Source organism: Triturus cristatus, chromosome 3_2 (genome assembly GCF_964204655.1).
Source record: "Triturus cristatus chromosome 3_2, aTriCri1.1, whole genome shotgun sequence".
Taxonomy (NCBI): domain Eukaryota; kingdom Metazoa; phylum Chordata; class Amphibia; order Caudata; family Salamandridae; genus Triturus; species Triturus cristatus.
In genome coordinates, this window is record NC_140584.1 from 853,670,174 (window position 1) to 853,690,811 (window position 20,638).

At 48.1% G+C, this 20,638-nt stretch overlaps 1 protein-coding gene across 2 annotated transcripts in view; it reads left to right on the forward strand.

Moving 5' to 3' along the window:
* The window catches only part of LOC146858301 (uncharacterized), a 223,098-nt gene that overhangs the window by 128,101 nt on the left and 74,359 nt on the right, over positions 1-20,638 (forward strand). The gene's annotated exons all lie outside the window — the stretch shown is intronic.

The following is a 20,638-nucleotide window of genomic DNA, read 5'->3' on the forward strand; positions in this document are numbered from 1 at the left end:
AAAAAAGAACCCGAAGATGGCGCCCCAAAGGTGGGACTTCCGCAGGAAGCACGCCGACGTCACGAGAGGTACACCAAATGGTGGGACGTCGACGCCCACCTGGGCTACGAAATAAAAACAAAAGAAAGACTACGAATCCGGACCCAACCACCAGATCGCGGAATAATGCACAGCATAGTGAATCCAGAAAGATCTTCAAGCTGCAAAACTACACCGACAGGTAAGAAACTATTCGTTATAGACATATAGAGAGAAATACACAGAGCTAGACCTAGGTACAGGAAAACAGACGTACACACATATAGAAAAGGAGATTAACAAGCAAAAAGATATACAGAAACAGAGGCACATACACAAAGCTAGAAACTGAGACAGATAGACAAAGAGGAACAGAGGCAGAGATAAAGACAGAAACTTATAAACACTAAAAGGTACATATAGAGTTTGATACATACACGCAAATACAGTGTACACATAGGTAGATACATATAGCGGAGCATGACGGGCACAGTGGAGCATATACAAAGATAGACACACAGACTGAGAGAGCGATAGAAACGCACAAACTAAGAGAAAGATGAATACACTATGAGAGAAGAAACAAACAGTAAAACAAATACATCTTGTGGCTTTGCTTTCAGTTTTGCGATAACTTTACTTGTGGCTTTGCGGCTGCAATACAGTTTGTTGCTTAATTGGGAGGAATGCGTGGCTAATATTTACGCAGTTCCAAGGTAAAATAGCGGTTACAAGGCAAAGTAAATGAAAATGCGCGGCAAATATTTACTTCGTTACAAGGTAAAATAAATGAAGGCGGTTACAAGGTAAAAAAAATGAAAATGCGCGGCAAATGTTTACGCAGTTACAAGGTAAACAATGCGTGCCTAATAATTGCACTATACTTATTTTTTTCTAATGTCGAGTCAGGCTTACTGATATAATTGACTGCATCTGTTAAGCTACAAAACAAGGACTCGTTGGGGCTAAGTCATACTTTCTGACTGGACTGAAAACGTGTGATTTTGGATAGAGTTCTTTCTCTTTCCGTTTCCCGATTCCCTTAAATTGTGTGTGTGTGTGTGGTTGTGTGTGTGTGTGGTTGTTGGTGTGTGCATGGTTGTGTGTGTTTGTGTGTGGTTGTGTGATTACACATCACATAATTACATTGTATTCAATACAACATAAATACACTCCACATACCACTCAGTACTACATAATTGCACGTCACATAATTACTCTCTACTTAATGCAAGATAAATACACTCCACACAATACCACTCTGTGCCACATAATAACACAACACATAATTACACTGTACTCAATGCAACATAAATACACATCTTTCACTCAAGTTCGTGCTATATAAAAAAAAAATTAAACAATTGCATTAGGTCTCACATTACTGAATCTTTGAGCTGCTATTGGTGTTGCATTATTATTAGGTCTCACATGCTTTCATTCTTCCTAACTATACCCTAATAACCCCTTAATCCTCCTTAACGCTTCCCATCCTTAAATCTTTAAAGAACCAAACTACTCTTTAATGCTACCCTTCAATGAATTCTAAAAATAAAAACACTTTACTGCCCCTTAACAATGCCCTTTTGTGCACCCTGAAGCCCACTCCACCCCTGAACACTACCAATCCCTGAACCCTACTAGCCCTTAACGATGCTCTTCCCTGAATTCTAAACTCTTTACTAGCCCTTACTGCTAACCTTACCTGAACCCTAAAAACTCTTACTGTCCCTGAATGCTACTCTTCCATGTACTCTAAAAACCCTTAAAACCCCTTAACGGTTTCCATCCCTGAACCCTAAAAGCCATTAGCTACCCCTTAACACTACCAACCCTTGCAACCTACCACCACATTACTACTCATTGAAGCTACACTTGCCTGAATACTCCAACCCCCAGCTAGTTACCCCACCCCCTCCCCGCTTTACTGTAAATGCTCCTCTCTACCTTAGCTGGACGATGACCCACTTGCCCCTGCTCCTAGTACACTTACCTTGCCCTATAAGATACAATATTTTTTTTTTTAGCCACAACCATTTTCATGCTATTTTTTCAGTAGACAACATTTTTGACCCTACTTTTCTCAGCCCACCCCTCCCACCGCCATTTAATTTTTTTATTGCAAACCCCTTAAAGTTGGTTATGGCATACATTGTTTTTTGCTATGTTCTGTGCCCACCTTTCCAGCTTGAAGGTATTTCCTATTTGGCCTGGGAGTGCCAGATTGAAACATATGTTTTTCCACTGCGCAGAACCCGAGGAGCAGTTAAATCCGCAGTCGCCATCCTTTGGCGTAGATATCCGATGGGACATAAACTAACTGAAATACAGCCATTGCAGCTTAAGTGAGAGCACCCATGTTCTGCCATACACCATCACATTACATTTGCGTTCACCATAATGACAACTGGCGAGCCCATGGGTTCTAAAACCACACAGAAGCGCGTGTGCTTTACAAATACCAGCAATATAAAATGTACAATTTTCACACTCTCCATAAATAACGTGCGACAGCCATTAGACCTGGGAGACACACTTTGCATCACTTTGCAGCTGCCACTAAACCTAGCTTTTTAATATTATGTACCCTACTTTAATGCTGCAATACACTTACATTTATCAGCCCAGCATATCTACCCTGCTGAAACTGCAACCAGAATCACTAGCCAGCAAGTGAGGGCGGATCCATGGCCATGGGAGCGTCCAATCTCTTCCAGCATGCTTCAGCCTGTGGTGTTGACAGAGAGGTAGACACTGGGTAAGACCATGGGCTTGAATTCCACGATAGACCCTCATACAGCTCATGTGGCAACAGACCACATGAGTACCATACAAGCGTAGGGTCAGTAAATATTGATACCGTTTCAAGGGCGAGTTGCCACTTTCTGCACAAGCTCACAATTGTTGAGTTGTTGTTGTAGGGCTCTTAAATAGCTTGCCAGGGTGTCTAAGCTGAGCTAAACAAAGGGTCATGGAACTAAGAGTCTAAGTTTATAGGAGGAGGTGAACATGCTTTTCAAAGCAGGCAGCAGAAGACTTTGATGAGCCCTGTGTGTATGTGTGTTTGGGTTCACAAGAGGTCGTATCGCAGTGGGCACCAATGATTGGGAAATTACACACATGGATAGACTACGGACTAAAGACCATGCAAGGTCTTAGCCCTTTTATTATATAGCTTCTGGCCTGTCTGGCCAGAGGATGTACAAGGTGCGGTTTCCGGGGTAGCTCATTACATCCCTCCCCAACTTGGCGTTGTGCTTAGTGGTCCAGCAGTGGGGCAGGTTGGATCTGCTCTGGGATCAGATTGCGGGCACGGCTCTTCCCAGGCGCCGTCCTCGTCCTCTGTTTGGTGGACCTGTTGGCTGGGGACGTCTACCTTCCAGAACCATGATACGTTCCTTGTGACGGTCTCATGACCCCTTATGGTGCCAGTCACGTGGGTGATTGTCCATGTACCTGGTTCAAAAGGAGTCAGAAACTTCCATCCGGGCTTTCTGTCCTTTATTATTAGCACAAGGTCTCCTGGCAGGAATTGACAGAATTTGGCATGTCTCTTCAGGCTTACGTACTCATTGGTGCACCTGGCCTGAGTACCGGCTGGTTCATAGGGGATTGGCACCCATTGGTGGGAGACGGATATGGTGTCCTATGTATGTCTATTCAACATCAAGGACCAGGGGGACTGCTGTGTGGTGCAGTGAGGTGTCCCCTGGTATTCTCGCAGGAATTGGTGCAGACTGAGTTCAGGGTTGGAGCCTTCTGCAACAGCTGTCTTAAGGACTTTGTTCAGCATGCGCATAAAGTGCTCCACCTAGCCGTTGGCGTATGGCCACTGTCGAGTGATGCAGCAGTGCTTTATGCTTAAGGTTGTGAGCAGGTCCTTCAATTCTGCTCCCTGGAGCGGCGACCCGTTTTTCATTTTTATTTCCTGTGGGAAGCCAAACAGGGTGAAGGTCTTTCCCACCACCGGAGCAACATTTGTGGAAGCCATTGTGTCCACCACTTCGACGATGGGGTATTTAGAGTAACTGTCGATTATCACTGCTGTGATGTATCCATCTGGGAAGCTCCCAAAATCAAGGCTTATCTGGGACCATGGAGTTGTGCACGGCTCCTCCGTGACTGTTGGCGCCAGGTCTTCTTAGAGGCTTGTGAGCTGGCATGATGGGCACTGCATCACAATACTATCTACCGCTGCCTTCAGGTATGGGAACTACACTTTCTCTCTCATCCTGGACTTCATCCGCACGGTCCCTAGGTGGCCTCAGTGAACTAGAGTTGTCACTCTGGATTGGAGACTATCGGGGATTATGATACATGCTCTCCGTAATATTAAGCCTTCAGCTATTGCGCTCAATTCGTCGCGCACTTTCCATATCTTCCTGAGGCGTTCTTTATTAGGGCCATGCCACTTGTTGGGATCTCGCAGGAAGTTTTGCCACAAGCCTTGTGAAAGAGAGTCCATGACCTTCATCATGACAGTCAGCTTTGGTTGCTTTGCTGATTTCACAGATTTTAAGAGCTTGGGGCACACTCCTTGTGACACCATGCTCACATACTTCTCTGTGGTGTCTGTGCTTCCATTGCTGTCATCCACCGTGAATGTTGGGTGACGGGAGAGGAAGTCGGTAGGGTTCTTGGATTCTTGTCGGTAGACTACCTCGTCTGATAATGTTGCAGCTGGATTGTCCAGCATTTAATCCGCAGTGGAGGATGTGGCGCTGTGCCGTGGAATAAGGGGACAACTCCATCTACTGACCCATCTTTGGGGCTGTAAGAGAAAAGGTCAGGGAGAGGCTCACTCTGTCTCCTGATCCTTATCAGTCACCATCAGCATGGTGATGTCAGCCCTGTCACAGAAAAGCTTAAGCGGTTCATTCACATGGATCATCCTTTTGAGGGCCTGCTAGGGCCCAGGTCAACCAAATAGGTGACCTCACTTATCTTTGTTAGGATGGGGTACGGGCCTCTCCATATGTCCTGGAGAGCCCTTGGAGCCACAGGCTCCAAAACCCACACCTTTTGCTCTGGTCGGAGATCCACCAGTGTAGCTTTGTAGTCATACCAGTGCTTCTGGAGCTCCTGGCTGGCCTCAAAATTTGTGGAAGCTTTTTCCATGTACTATGCCATTCTGGACCTTGGGCATAGTACATAGTCCACAATATCATGGTTGGGTTCTTGGAGAGGCTTCTCCCAACCCTCTTTTACAAGATAGAGTGGTCCCCTAACAGGATGGCCAAACAAAACTTCAAAGGGGGGAAAACCTACTCTACCCTTTTGAGGCACCTCTCTGCAGGCAAAAAAACAAGCATGGTAAGAGAACATCCCATCTCCATTTGAGCTTTTTTTTAGGGAGCCCCATACTCAATGATAATTCAATGTCCTGTTAAACCTTTCAACAAGACCATTGGTTTGTGGGTGATATGGTGTAGTAAACTTGTACTGCACTCTACACTATTTCCAAATATGTTTTAGGTGAGCAGACATGAAGTTTGACCCTCTGTCTGAAACCACCTCCTTAGGAAACCCTACCCTGGTGAAGACACCAATCAGGGCCTTGGCTACCGCAGGAGCTGTAGATGTCCTAAGGGGAATTGTCTCAGGATACCTGGTGGCATGATCCAATGCCACCAGTGTGAATGTTTTTCCTGATGCTGTGGGGGGTTCAAGTGGACCCACTATGTCCACAGCTACCGTTTCAAAGGGAACCCCAAACACTGATAGTGGAATTAGGGGGGCCTTTGGGTGTCCACCTGTTTTACCTCTGGCTTGACAGGTGAGATAGGAGCTGGCAAACTCCTTTACCTTCTGAGACATCTGGGGCCAGTAAAAGTGGCTAACTAGCCTTTCCCAAGTTTTGGTTTGGCCCAGATGTCCGGCTAGGGCGATGTCAAGACCTAAAGTGAGGAAGAACTCCCTGTACTTCTGAGGCACTACCACTCTCCTAGTGGCTCCAGGGTTGGGGTCTCTGGCCTCAGTGTACATTAGCCCCTCCTCCGAATAGGCTTTGTGGGGACCACTGATATCTCCCTTTTCCTGTGCATCAGCTTGCTGCCTCAGGCTTTCAAGAGTTGGACAGGTTTGCTGCCCAGGGCACAGCTCTTCCCTAGTGGCCCCCCCTGGGCCTTAAAGCTCACCCTGGTAAGGGTCAAGTTCCATGGGCTCAGTTCCCTCTGGGGCTTCCAAGTCCTCTCACTGAGAAGAGGGGTCCTGAGTTTTTGGCTGTTCAGAATCTGGTTTCCCAGGCTTCTTACCTTTCCTCAATGTAAAGTCCGAGCACTCAACAGTATAATTACAGCAATGTCCAAAAAACAAATAGATAGTAGCTAGTCCACTTTAATCCATGTATGTTTACAGTTACAACAATTCTTCACATCTACGTTAAATTTTGATATAATCCTTGATAGTTTCCAACATCATTGGTGTTAAATGTTCATCACAAAGAGATCCGCCAACACAAGTTTCATCATTAGGTAGATAAAACCACGACTTCATCAGTGCTGAAAACCAACAAAGAAATCAATCAAATCTCAGTACAAAAAATGAACTTAACTACGAAAGATAAAGACCTTCACCCACTGAGGAGACCATCTCCCAAATTTCAGTATAGAATGTAGGAATAAGAATACAAGTGAGTGTACACCAAGTGCACTAAATGATAGTGCCAAACACGAAATCACCAGAATACGATTGGTAAGGAAAGTAGAAAACGAGAGCCGCAAATCAAAACAAACACATCCCAAATGCGTAACCTCGCACCCCAGTAATGTTATCAAAAATACCTTAGCTGCATGAAATATCTCAAGTACTGGACAAGAACGAAACCGCTAAACAGTGTCACGAAAAAAACAGTAAGAATACGTAACGCAAATCCCGAGTGGCAAAAAGAATAAATAAACGTTAAGCTAAGATCATTGAAACTAAAAGGCATCCAAAAGAAAAAAGCAAACGAGCAAAAAAAAAAAAAGTTATAAAGAATAAAGTGTATTTAGTTGACCAGCAAGTCTGTCACTATACTCCGTATAAAGAACTTAATATCCATAATCAAAATCCCATGTATATCCACTCGTAAACCCATAACATGCTAGGGCCGAAATATAAAGTCCAGTAATTTTCTCGAATCTATTCAAAGTCCTGCCAATCATCGAAACATAATAGACAGTAAGTTGAAGTACCAATATTATGTCAGAATAGACCCAAGAACCAACATTAGAAAGATGACTATTTACTACGCCTATGCCACTTCCCCAAAACAAAATAATTAACATGCTAATCTTGATTAAATTATTACACCACATTCTCGTAATCCATTCAGGGACGGTTAAATCCCACATACCTGAATCCAAAAATTCCTGTATATCGTACGGTATTCTTACCTTTCCTCTTGGATGGTTGAGCCATTCTTTCAGGGTACATCACCACTTTTTCACCCTGCTTTTGGCTCTATGCTCTAGACTCGACTTACACAATCTCGGGATGTCCAGCATTGCTGCATGGGTTTTCAATTCTACATCAGCCCATGCTGAGGTCTCCCGGTCATTTCCAAGCAGGTAGGCAGCTGTAAGCTTTGGAGATACCACTACCTGTTTCAGGCCAGTAAACGCGCTCCCCCCCCCATCTATTGTCGCCATGGCATGGTTAGTAGTAACACTGTCAGCAATCGGGTATTGCTCTGGGGAAACCGGAAACCAGTGTGTCTCTCACCATAGTGACACTGGCACCTGTATCCCTCGGGGTTTCTATTCTAGTGCCATTGATCCAGCGGTATTATAAATACTTCTTTAAATTGGGTGGCCACACAGCTAAAGTGGCATACTCAACTTCACCCTCAGTGACAAGAACTGCTTCAGTGTGAACCCTGATTTGCTCTGGGCATATTGCTAATCCCTGTAGTAGCTGTAGGAGGACTAGGGGGCTTCTTGCTAGGACAAGTAGCATCTCCAGTTAAGTGTCACAACTTCTTACAGTTGAAACACCAGGCCTTCTGGGGATCAAAATTCTTCCCTTTGTACCTACCATTGGACTGGGAAGAGTTTTGGGACCCACTCCCCTAAGCAGGTTTTTGTGGCACTTTAGAAGACTGTCTCTTTGTCTTTTGGGTTTTCACCCCCTCTCCCCATCGGAGGTTTTGTTGCCCCTTTCTTTTAGTCGTCCCCCAGTGGCTATTTTTTTACCCTAGTCTTGACCCACTGGTCTGCCTTTTTCCCAATTATGGGGGAGAAATTATACCTAGGTCTACCAAATGTTGATGTATCTTTTCATTAGTGCAATTACTCAAAATACGTTACTTCATAAACAAATTGTAAAGTCCATTGAAATCATGCACATTATTGCCAGTTAACCATCCAGCTAGTGTCTTAACTGAGTAGTCAACGAAGTCAATCCAGGACTGATTTTGGGTTGTGTGAGCCCCCCTGAATCTAATTCTATATTCCTCAGTTGAGAGTCCCAAGCCCTCAATCAGAGAATTCTTCATGAGTTCATAAGACCCAGCATCTGCCTCAGTAGGGGTCAGGAGTCTGTCCCTGTAGTTACAAGTGAACAGTTCCCAAAGGAATCCCTCCCCACCCCCCCCAGTGTGACTTCTTCACTTTTCTCATCTCACAAGCTTTCTCAAGAGCGGTGAACCGTTTGTTGATGTCATCTCCCGCCTCATATTTGGAGACAATCCCTTTGGGGATTTTGGGATCATAATATTGTTCTCTGTCCCTATTTGTTATATTGCTGCCACCATTGATGGGAGCTAAGCCCATCTGTGCTCTTTCTTTTTCCAGAGCCAGGAGTCTGGTCTCTTTGTCAACCTTACTAGAAGGTTGGTATCCCCATTGAGGCTGTCCTCCATGATCTCTGAAGCATCTGACCCACCTGTGTGGGATCTAGGTACTGCGCGTTTATTCTTGGATTGATGGGCACTGGGGCCCTTCCCTCCCTTTGAAGTGTAGTGGGGATTTGTAGTTATCCTTGTCCCATCCATCTTCTTCTTCCTCTGTGAGATCTTCAGCATTCTCAGCGGGATGGTCCTTAGAATACCCTGCCAACAGCTCCTGGAGCTTTTGTTTGGAGGGTTGGGACACAATGGTAATATTTTTAAGTTTACATGGAGACCTTAACTTCCTAAATTCTAAGTGGAGATAAGGGGTGTGGTTGAGCTCCTCAAACAGGTTCTCTGTCATTGTTATCTTCACTAACATCTGGGTTCCTGTAAAGAGACATTGTAAAAGAAAACTTCTAACCCCTCTTACCCCTAACTAAAGGGAGCTTTTATTTTTCTAAAAGGGACTTAACCAAGGCCCTAACAAGACTTTTAGTAAATTGTCAAAATTTGTCAATTCAAAAATCAGAATTCTAAACACAATTCAAGAGTTGTGTCATGTGATCAGCTGTTAACAAAGTCAGTCCAACAAATGCAAAGTTGTACATCCCACCTCTGATCCACCAATGTAGGAAGCTGGCTCTGTATATCCTATACCAAAGTCCAGGGGAACTCCAAACGTAGGCAGAGGTAAACGTAGATAGCACCTTACTCTCTATTTGTGAGCAGTAAGGCTTTATCAGAAGGTAGTGTTAAGCATTTGTTGTACTCAGGCAAGAAATGATGTCACCCATTCAAAGACTGAACTCAGACCAATTTGTTTGTATAAAAAATATTATGTTCGAGGCATATGAGCTGCAGATTGTACACTTAGCATAGATCGCCATCTGGTGTTGGGCCCGGATGTTTGCAGTTTGTTTTTCTTCTTGGACAGTCTTTGGAAGTCACGAGTTTGGTGACTCCTCCTTCGGTCCGTACTGCGCATGGGCTTCGGCTCCATCCTCAGATTGTTTTTTTCCGCCATCGGGCTCGGATGTGATACTTCGTGCTCCGGCTTCGAACTTCTACGGTTCCAGCCTCGACGGAAAATCCTCGTTTCTTCGAGTTTCTTCATCATCATCTTCATCTCTCGAAGCGGCACTTTTCTCCATCCCGTACATCGGCACCGGCCTTCGGGCCCTCCTCGACTCCGGTCCCGGCCGATGGAAAGGACTCCGTTCAAAAAGTGCCCAAAATGTGGGTCTAAATTTCCCCACACCGACCTCCATCAGGTGTGTAATCTTTGCCTCTCTCCAGAACACGAGGCCAGAGCCTGCCCCGCCTGTAAGTCTTTTTGATCGAAGAAAACCATCCGGGATCGAAAAGCTCGACGCACCATGGCGCACTCATCGTCTGCAGCTCCACCGGACATCTTCGGAGACGGCGCCGAAGCTTTGGGGCAAACACACACCGAGCAGGAAGAAGACGTCGTCAGCGCTTCCGAGGCCGACGACTCCGACGTGGAGGACATCACACCGGCGCAGCGGGCCGTGAGTACTGTGCCCCCTCCCACCCCCGCGCCCAAAACCAAAGAGACTCAGGTTACTCCCTCGCCTGCCGGCCTGGGCAAAACCAAGACCAAAGCTTCGATCACCCCACCTTCGGGCCCGGTGTCGAAGCCTCCAAAGTCTCACGGCAGCTCGGGATCGAGCCAGCCGACGCCCGGTGCCGAAAAACAGCATCCGGCACCGAAGAAAGCAATATCCAGCTCGACTCCGAAGCCACCGGTGCCGAAGCCTGGACTCTCGGTGCCGACCAAACACAAATCTGTCGGCACCGACGCTCCGGCGCCGAAAACTCCTTCGACGCCGAAAAAACCGGAGGCCCCAAAAAAGCATGGCGCACACAAACCATCGAAGTCCTCGGTTCCGAAATCACCGGTGCCGACGGACGATTCGGCGCCATTGGCTCTGTTTACACCAGACCCTTTACAAAAGACTCTGTCCAAAGATCCAAAGACTGGGCTATTGACTTTAATTATCAAGAAAAGACGCCTTGATACTCCGGCTCCTCCTCCACCACCCAAATGGAAGGACTCTGCTACTTCTCCCCTCAGAGTGCCCTCCCCACTACCACCTCCCCTACCTCCTCCACCTCCTCCACCCCCTCCCCCTCCCAGGTCTCCGCCACCTTTACCTCACTACTCTCCGGCCCCGTCCCCAGATCCGGATGACGGGGACCCGAACAATTATCCGGCGGACGCCCCAATGGATCCCACTCCACCAGGGACCCCAGACCCGTGGGAGGATTACAATAACCCTGATGTACCCGATATTCCTCAGGACGACCTATACCCATCCAGGCCGTCTCCTCCAGAGGACTCCTTAGGGTTCCATCATTTAGTGCAGAGAGCAGCACACTACCATGGGGTGGACATGCACACTGAACCAGTGGAAGACGACTTCTTACTGGATACATTCGACATACAGGACAAATCCACCTCTATCTTACCCATGCTTAAGGGTGTCACCAAGCATGCCGCAGAGGTGTTCAAAGACCCTGTCAGGGCCAGGGTACTAAACCCTAGAATAGAGAAAAAGTATAAGGCGGCACCCACAGACCCTGCATACATTAAGGGCCCTGCTCCCTTAGATTCCCTAGTTGTCTCTACAGCTAGAAAGCGGGCTAACTCCCAGTCCTCAGGAGAAGCCCCACCGCCAGACAAGGAATCCAAACTCCTAGACGCGTCTGGCAAGCGCACCGCCTCTCAAGCTGCAAACATATGGCGCATTGCAAACACACAAGCGCTACTTGCGCGCTATAACAGAGCACACTACGACGAACTTGAGGCTCTTATGCAGCACCTCCCCGAGAAACACAAGCGTAGGGCTCATGAGCTAATACAGGAGGGTAAACTCATTACAAACACCTCCATTAAATGTGCCCTCGATGCAGCCGACACTGCTTCTAGAGCCATAAATACCAGTGTCCTGCTTCGTCGCCATGCCTGGCTCAGGATCTCAGGGTTTAAACCTGAAGTCCAGGCGTCCATACTCAATCACCCCTTTGACCAACAAACTCTCTTTGGGCCCAAGGTAGACGAAGCGTTGGAAAAGATGAAAAAGGACACAGACACAGCAAAGTCTATGGGGGCACTCCAAAGACAAGCCTCTAAACGTTCCTTTCGACGCTCCTCCTTTCGTGGCACAGGCAGAGGCTTCTCCACCGATAGCACCTCTACCTCCTACAAATCCCCTCCTCAAAATACCTTTTCAAAGGGCAACCAAAGAGGTGGTTACAGAGGCAACAACAATAAGGGCAGGGGCAAAACTAACAACACCCGTTCTGCCACCCCGCCCACACAATGACTTCCCTCCGCTCCCCCCAGACCATTCCACTCCGGTCGGGGGCAGACTACAAAACGTTATCCACGCATGGGAGTCCATAACATCGGACAAATGGGTGACCCAAATCATTCGGTCAGGGTACTGTCTCGAGCTAACATCTACCCCGCCCAATATCCCACCAAGGCACCGTCCAATGTCTCAAGAACATTCCACACTGCTCAAACAGGAGGTACTCTCCCTCCTCCAAAAACACGCTATAGAGCAGGTCCCCATCAATCAGCAAAATCTAGGGGTTTACTCCCTATATTTCCTAATACCAAAGAAAGACGGTACCCTCAGGCCCATTCTGGACCTCCGGCCTCTAAATGCCTACATACATTCAGACCATTTCCATATGGTCACCCTACAACAAGTCCTCCCGCTCCTCTGTCAGGGAGACTTTCTCACAACCTTGGATCTGAAAGACGCATACTTTCACATTCCAATACACCCCTCTCACAGGAAATACCTCAGGTTCGTGGTGGACGGGCAACATTACCAATTCACAGTTCTCCCCTTCGGGGTCACCACCGCACCACGGGTGTTTACCAAATGCCTAGCGGTAGTAGCAGCACACCTCAGACGTCAACACATTCACGTCTTCCCTTACTTAGACGACTGGCTGATAAAAGCCGCGTCTTACCACCAATGCGTGCAGCATACAAACAGCACCATCCAACTGCTCCACAAGCTAGGCTTCACGGTGAACTACCAAAAGTCCCACCTCATACCATCTCACACAAAGCAATATCTCGGGGCCACTATAGACACCTCCAAAGGTATTGCCTATCCAAACACAGCCAGAATCACAAGCATTCAAGCCTTACGCAAAACATTCCTTCCCCAACACTCTCTTCCAGCAAGAGTGTTCATGAAGCTCATAGGAATGATGGCGTCTTGCATCTTTATAGTGCCCCATGCAAGACTACACATGCGTCCACTTCAAGAGTGCCTAGCACAACAGTGGAACCAGGCCCAGGGTCAGCTGACGGATCTGGTGTTGGTGGACGGCCGCACACATCACTCTCTGCAGTGGTGGAACACCACAAACCTTTCCAAAGGGCGGCCGTTCCTGAACCCGGTTCCTCAGGTGATTCTAACAGCGGACGCATTGCTCTCCGGCTGGGGAGCGCACCTCCTACACCTCACAATGCAAGGTCTATGGACGCCACAGCAAAAATTGCTCCACATCAACCATCTGGAGCTCTTGGCGATCTTTCTAGCCCTAAAATCTTTCCAAAACCAGATTTCGGGCAAAGCAGTCCTCATTCGCACAGACAACATGACTGCAATGTATTATATCCAAAAACAGGGGGGGGGACACTCTCCCCAGCTCTCCCGCTTAGCCCAGAGCATATGGAGATGGGCAATTCCCCAAAACATCTTTCTCCTGGCACAACACGTTCCAGGCGTACAAAACACCATGGCAGATCTGCTCAGCAGACAAACGCAACAACTACACGAATGGGAACTGCATCCGCAAGTTCTTCAGCCATTCTTCCAACAGTGGGGGCATCCTCAGATAGACCTCTTCGCCACCCACGAAAACAAAAAATGCCCATGCTTCGCCGCCAGATACCCACACCCATTGTCCAAGGGCAATGCGATATGGATGAACTGGTCAGGCAGATTTGCATACGCCTTTCCACCTCTCCCACTAATTCCATTAGTGGTCAGGAAGCTACAACAGCACTCCCTCACACTCATTCTGGTAGCTCCGACGTGGGCCAGGCAGCCGTGGTACACCACGCTACTACAACTATCAGTGGTACCACATCAAAAACTGCACCTATCCCCATGCCTCCTAACCCAGAACCATGGAGAAATCAGGCACCCGGACCCAGCTCAGCTCAACCTGGCGATCTGGCTCCTGAAATCCTAGAATTCGGATACCTTAACCTTCCCCCTGATTGCATGAACATCATCATGGAAGCCAGACGTCCTACCACTAGAGCATGTTATGCCGCAAAGTGGAAAAGATTTGTTATTTACTGCCGTAACAATACAATCAACCCTTTAGATGCATCCATACAGCACATCATATGCTATCTGCTCCATCTTCACAGGTGTAACCTGGCATATTCATCCATACGCCTACACCTAGCAGCGATCGCTGCTTATCTACAAAACAGACAGCATTTATCTCTCTTCAGAGTGCCCGCTATTAAAGCCTTCATGGAAGGCCTTAAACGAGTAATTCCTCCCAGGGCACCACCTTCCCCTGTATGGAATCTAAATTTAGTTCTTACACGACTAATGGGTCCGCCCTTCGAACCAATGCATAAATGCGAGCTACAGTTTCTCACCTGGAAAACAGCTTTTCTCGTAGCTATCACTTCCCTTAGAAGGGTTGGTGAAATACAAGCGTTCACTATACAGGAACCCTTCATACAAATACATCACAGCAAGGTCATACTTCGCACAAATCCGAAGTTCCTGCCCAAGGTCATTTCCCCCTTCCATCTCAATCAATCGGTGGAATTACCTGTCTTCTTCTCGCAACCTCAATCTGTTGCAGAAAGAGCCTTACACACACTCGATGTAAAAAGGGCCTTGCTATACTACATACAAAGAACGCAACCCTTCAGGAAGACTAAACAATTGTTCGTCTCCTTCTCTCCACCACATAAAGGCAACCCCATTTCTAAATCAGGGATAGCTAGGTGGATTGTAAAATGCATACAGATTTGCTACCAAAAGGCTAAAAGAACATTATCTGTTCCGCCTAAAGCCCATTCTACAAGAAAGTTAGGGGCTTCTATGGCCTTTCTAGGGAATATACCCTTAGATGACATCTGCAAAGCAGCCACATGGTCTACACCGCACACCTTCACAAAACATTACTGTGTAGATGTGCATTCCAAGCAGCAAGCTAGAGTGGGCCAGGCTGTACTAAAGACACTATTTCAAACCACTGCAACGGATACCGGTGGTCGCCGCTAGGGTTGGGTACTGCTATATAATCTATGCTAAGTGTACAATCTGCAGCTCATATGCCTCGAACGGAATATGCTACTTACCAGTATGCATCTGTTCTTGGCATGTAGAGCTGCAGAGTTGTACACGCCCACCCGCCTCCCCGGCTACCTGTATCCGTTCCAGTACATCTTATTTAGATACTACACACATGGGTTTCTCACTGTGATTACCAAGCTCCATCATTTCCCTGTTGGCGAAAAACAATCTGAGGATGGAGCCGAAGCCCATGCGCAGTACGGACCGAAGGAGGAGTCACCAAACTCGTGACTTCCAAAGACTGTCCAAGAAGAAAAACAAACTGCAAACATCCGGGCCCAACACCAGATGGCGATCTATGCTAAGTGTACAACTCTGCAGCTCTACATGCCAAGAACAGATGCATACTGGTAAGTAGCATATTCCTTTTTATTTTATTTTTAATTTTTTTAGAGTTTTATATAGCGCGAACTTGACCCGAATCCAATCGGGTATCAGAGCGCTTTACATAGCACCAGTTACGTTACATGAGGACACACATTCATTTTTTGCTAGGCACGGGGAGATTAAGTGATCTGCCCAGAATCACAGGATGTTCAGCGTCGTTATCGAGACTCGAACCCAGTTCCCCAGGGCCCAGGTTGAGCGCCCTAGCCGTTAGGCCAACTCCTCTCCCCTTTTTGTTATATTTATTTTCTAGAACCAAGAAAGCCTGGCACAGGTAAGTGTAAATGGCACTTTTCAACGCAGGTTGAACGCTACAAGCAAGCTGATAAAAAGGACTTCGTTACAGGTTTGTAGATACTTTGAATACAGTTCGAATTACAGTTAGATTACTTTTGATTACTTTACAGATTACTTTTCTACTCAGTATGATATGCCTAGATATCACACTGGGACATTTCCTAGAGAAAAGGTAAGTACAGCAGTTTTTGTATATTTGCAGTTTTTCAAGTTTTCATACAAAACCAACTCCACACTTAGCAGTCAATGCAGTCCTATGGGAGGAAATGAGGTTATTGGTTTCAAGGTAAGTACTTAGGTTTGGGAGTTGGTTTTCTGGGGTTAGAACCAGGGTTTCCCCAGTGTCAAGGATGCACTCTCAAAACTCTCTCAGCGGCACTGGGGCGGCCAGGTGCAGTGTGCTGAAGCCCAATGTTATCCAATGGCGGATAGGGAGCCTCCGGTTGGTTGCTGCTCACGAGTAGGCCACAAGGTTGTGGGAGCAAAGCTCCTGGTGTTAGGCTCAGGGCAAAGGGGGATCCGAGTTAGCCCCAAAAGTGCACCCGCTGTGTGTAAGAAAGTGGCTCTGTATATACTGAACCAAAGTAAGGTTCCGTGTGCACAGAGTCCACAGTCCCCAGAGGTTTGGCAGAGGCTAAAGTTAGATATAACGTTACTCTCTAAAGTGGTAGCTTGGTCGAGCAGTAAGGCAGTGTCAGAGGACAGTGTAAAGCATTTGTTATACACACTCTGCAAATGGCCTAGAGTTCAGTTCTTGAGTGTGTGAGACCAATTGTTTTGTATATAAAAAATATATAATTTTATTTTAGAACCACAAGTAGGTATTAAAATACTTTCTCATAATAAAATGCTCTAGTTGAGTACTTTCAATAAGCAAAAGACTTTTAGATGCAATAGTTACAGTTGTTGCAATAGGCAACACAATTCAAACACAATTATAACATTGAGCTCAGTGGGAATTTTTAAGTAAAGGCAATTTCAAATACTTTGCATAGGTTTTTCTTACTCAGGGCTGGATCCTGGCTTCAGCCCTGGTGCATCTCCTGTAAACAGTTGAAAGAAATCGTTTTTGTTACACATGTGATTTTTAAGGAAGATTTGTATGTTTCAGAAATCGACACTTAAAAGAATTTCTGGCAAAAACCAGGCAATGTTATCCTATGGAGGAAAGTTTGGTTATCGGTTAATCACAGTTATAATTACTTTTCAGGGTCAGTGCTGGGCACCAAGATCCAGCACTGGGATCTGTCCTGGTAACAGGTGAGTATTTTCGTTTTCGTTGTTCGGCTGATTTTTAGTGAATATTTTAAAGTTTCAAAACTCAACAGAAGAATTTCCAAGTGAAAACCAGTCAATGTTACCCTATGGAGAAAATGTAGGTTATCGGCTTTCAGGTAAGTACTCGACTGGCAGAGTTAAGGTTCTGGGCATAGACTCAGGGTCTCCCAGGGTCAGGTAGGTACAGTTGTTACACCCTCAGTGGCACAGGGGCAGCCGGGTGCAGAGAGAGTTAGGCCCAATGTTAGCCTATGGCGGGCAGGGGGCCACGTGGCTGTGGGAGCTGGGCTCCTGGTCACTCACACAGGGCAAGTGGGGAAGTAAGATAGGAAAGAGATTGCACTTCCAGGGGCATTCGGACGGCTGGGTGCAGGGTGCTTGTGAGCCGTCGGGCGCTCAATGTATTTCAATAGAGAAGCTGCAAGATGAACAACGGCTGCAAGCTCGAGGAAGGTGATTCTTTAGGTGCGACCACCACTTCGAGAGGTAAGTTGGGAAGCTGTAGGTTAGGTAGGCACCCAGGAGTTGGGCACAGGGAGCCGCAGGGCACCGGGTGCAGGGGTGTCTTTTGGCGTCAGGAAATCTTACCCTCTGCTGGTCGCGGTTGGAGGGGTCCCTGGTTCTGAGACTGCAGGCGTCGTCGGGAGCGTCGAGGAGGGTCCTTGGGTGCTGGATTCTTGGTCACAGTCATCGGGGAGGATGTTCTTGTGGTCTTTGTTCACTCAGGCACGGGCCGGGCTTGGCGGGTGCAGAGTGTGCTGGATTTGCAGTTCCTGGCTGGCACCAGGGGTTGTTGCTTGTTTTGAGCAGAACCACTGCTCGTGGGAGTCCCAGTCTTTTAGATGAGCAAGGCAGTCCGGTCCTCTGGGGTTTTCGAGGTTGCTGACCACTGGAGATGCCGGGTTTTAGCAGGAGCAGGGTCGACAGGCCTGTAGGGTTGTGGCCAAGTCACTTGGTGGCGTCCTTGTTAGCAGCTGCACCTCTTCTTCTTGTTCTTCTTGCTTGTTTCGAAATCGGGATCTGAGGAAGCAAGGTTCAGGGTGCCCCTAAATACTAAATTTAGGGGCGTTACAGCTAGGTAGAGGTCAGGGACCAATGGGTACCTTCCCTGGGGTAGGTACACCCCCTATCCTGCCACTCTCCAGTGGGAGGGGGGCAGGAGCCTAATCCTGATTGGGCAGGGCTCCCCATCCTCAAGATGGTGAGAGCCCAGAGTTGTGCTTCACCTCGCCTCCCCCACCTGAGGGGTGGGGTTGGCAGAGGCTGGCACACCCCCTTTCCTCACTTGGGCTTTCCCACCAGTCTTCCCGCCAGAGTGGGGGTTAGATCTGGTGGGGACCAGTTGCTAAGTACAGCAATTGGCCTGGGGAAGCTCACAAAGGCGGCATGCCTTTGAAGCTTCCCCTGCCGATCCTGGGGGAGGAGACCTAGCACTTTGCCCAGGATGTGCATTGTTGCAGGCCCAGGAGAGTGGATGGCTCTCTACCCAGGGGTCCAGCAACATGTCTGCTGGGTGGCAGCCTAGGCAGCCTGTCGGGCAGGACGTGGATTGTGGGTTAGGTTCAGGGGGCAACTCTAAGTTGCCCTCTGTCATGCATTTTACATTAAATCCCACACTGGCATCAGTGTGGGTTTAATGTGCTGATACCAAACTTCTCAGTCTTCAGTGTAGCCATCATGGTGCTGTGGAGTTTGTGATGATGACCTCCCAGCACCATATACTCTTAATGGCAGCACTACACTTAAAGTGCCCAGGAATGGACCTGGGTACTGTACGGGTGAGGGGTGACTGAGGTATGCCAGGGCAGTGTGTTTGTGGGCATGGCACACAGAGATGTGTGCCATGTCGACTATCTGTTTTGTTCTGCACCAAGACACTCTGCCTGCAAAGGCAGTGTGTGTCAGGGTACAGGGCCTCTAAGGGTGGCACAATAAGTGCTGCAGCCCTTAGGGCCTTCTCTGGTCACAGTGCCCTGGGTACCTAGGGTACCATTTACCAGGGGCTGACATGTGGCCAGAGATGCCAATTGGGTTTAGGCTTCAATGCAGTTTTAGGGAAGGAACACAGGCCCTGGGTACCTGATTGGCAGGAGCACAGGGCACACTCCGTCAAAGTACATCAGCAATTCAACAAAAAGTGGGGGCATACCATGCAAGAAAGATGGCACTTTCTCACACTGTGGCGCAGGGGTGGCTGGATGCAGGGTGCTGTTTTGGAATCGGGTGCCCTGTTTTCAATTGGGATTCTCCGGTTGCAACAAAGACTGCAGGCTCTGGGACGAAGATCTTCTGGAGGTGACCACCGGTTGGAGAGATAAGTTGGGATGCCTGGGGATGCTGGGACACTGTCGGTTGGGCCACCCAAGGCCGTGGGACGTTGAGTGTAGGGGTGCCATTAGGTGTCGGGAGTTCTTACCAGCTCTGGTCACGGTTGGGGGGGATCCTCCAAAAACGGGTTACAGGCGTCGATTGAAGATTCGAGGCAGGTTAGAGATCACCAGATTTCTGGTCAGCATCGCCGGGGAGACTTTCCTGGTGGTGTTGGGCCCCTCGAAGTCGGGCCGTGGGCGTCTGGTGCAGAGTGGTGCAGACTTGCAGGTTTGGCCGGAGCCAGAGTCTCTCGGTGAGCAAATCCGGTGCTCACAGGAGACAAAGTCTTGGGTTTGGAAGGCAGGGCAGGTCCTTTGGGTTCTTGAGGGCTGCTGGCTGCAGGACACACTGACATTTCGCTGGAGCAGGTACGAGGCGGGGACAGGCTGGCGGGGCTAGGGCCTAGTCAGTGGGCATCCTCTTCTTAGTTTCAGCACGGCTTCTTCGGTCCTTCTTCTGGTCGGTTCTTGTCTGAGGAGGCAAGGTTCAGGGTTGCCCCTAAATACTAGATTTAGGGGTGTTACAGGTAAGTAAAGGTCAGGACCAATGGGTCTCTTCCTTGGGGTGGGTATACCCCCTATTATGCCACCCTCCAGTGGGAAGGGAGCATATGCCGCTCTTTGGTTGGCTGGGTCCCCCCATCTGCAAGATGGCGGGGCTGAGAGATGTGCTCCACCTCACCTCCCCCAAGGGGTGGGGTTGGCAAAGGTGGGCACACCTCCCATCCTCATTTGGTTTTCCCGCCATTCCTCCTGCCCAAAGTGAGGGTCAGAACAGTTGGTGGCCAGTTGCTGGAAGCAGCAAATGGCTGGGGTAGCTCACAAACTGGGCAAGCCTTTGAAGCTTCCCTTTGTGGACCCTACCCGTCCTGTGGGAGGAGGCTTGGCACCTCATTCCAGGATGTGCATTGTTCCAGACCCCCGAGAGCAGGAGGCTCTCGACCCAGGGGTCCAATAACATGTGTGGTGGTGGCAGCTGGTGAGCAGCCACTCAGCCAGGACACTAGAGTTGGGTCGTTTTTCAGGGTGCATCTCTAAGATGCCCTCTGAGTGCATTTTTCATTAAATCGCACACTGGCATCAGTGTTGGTGTAATG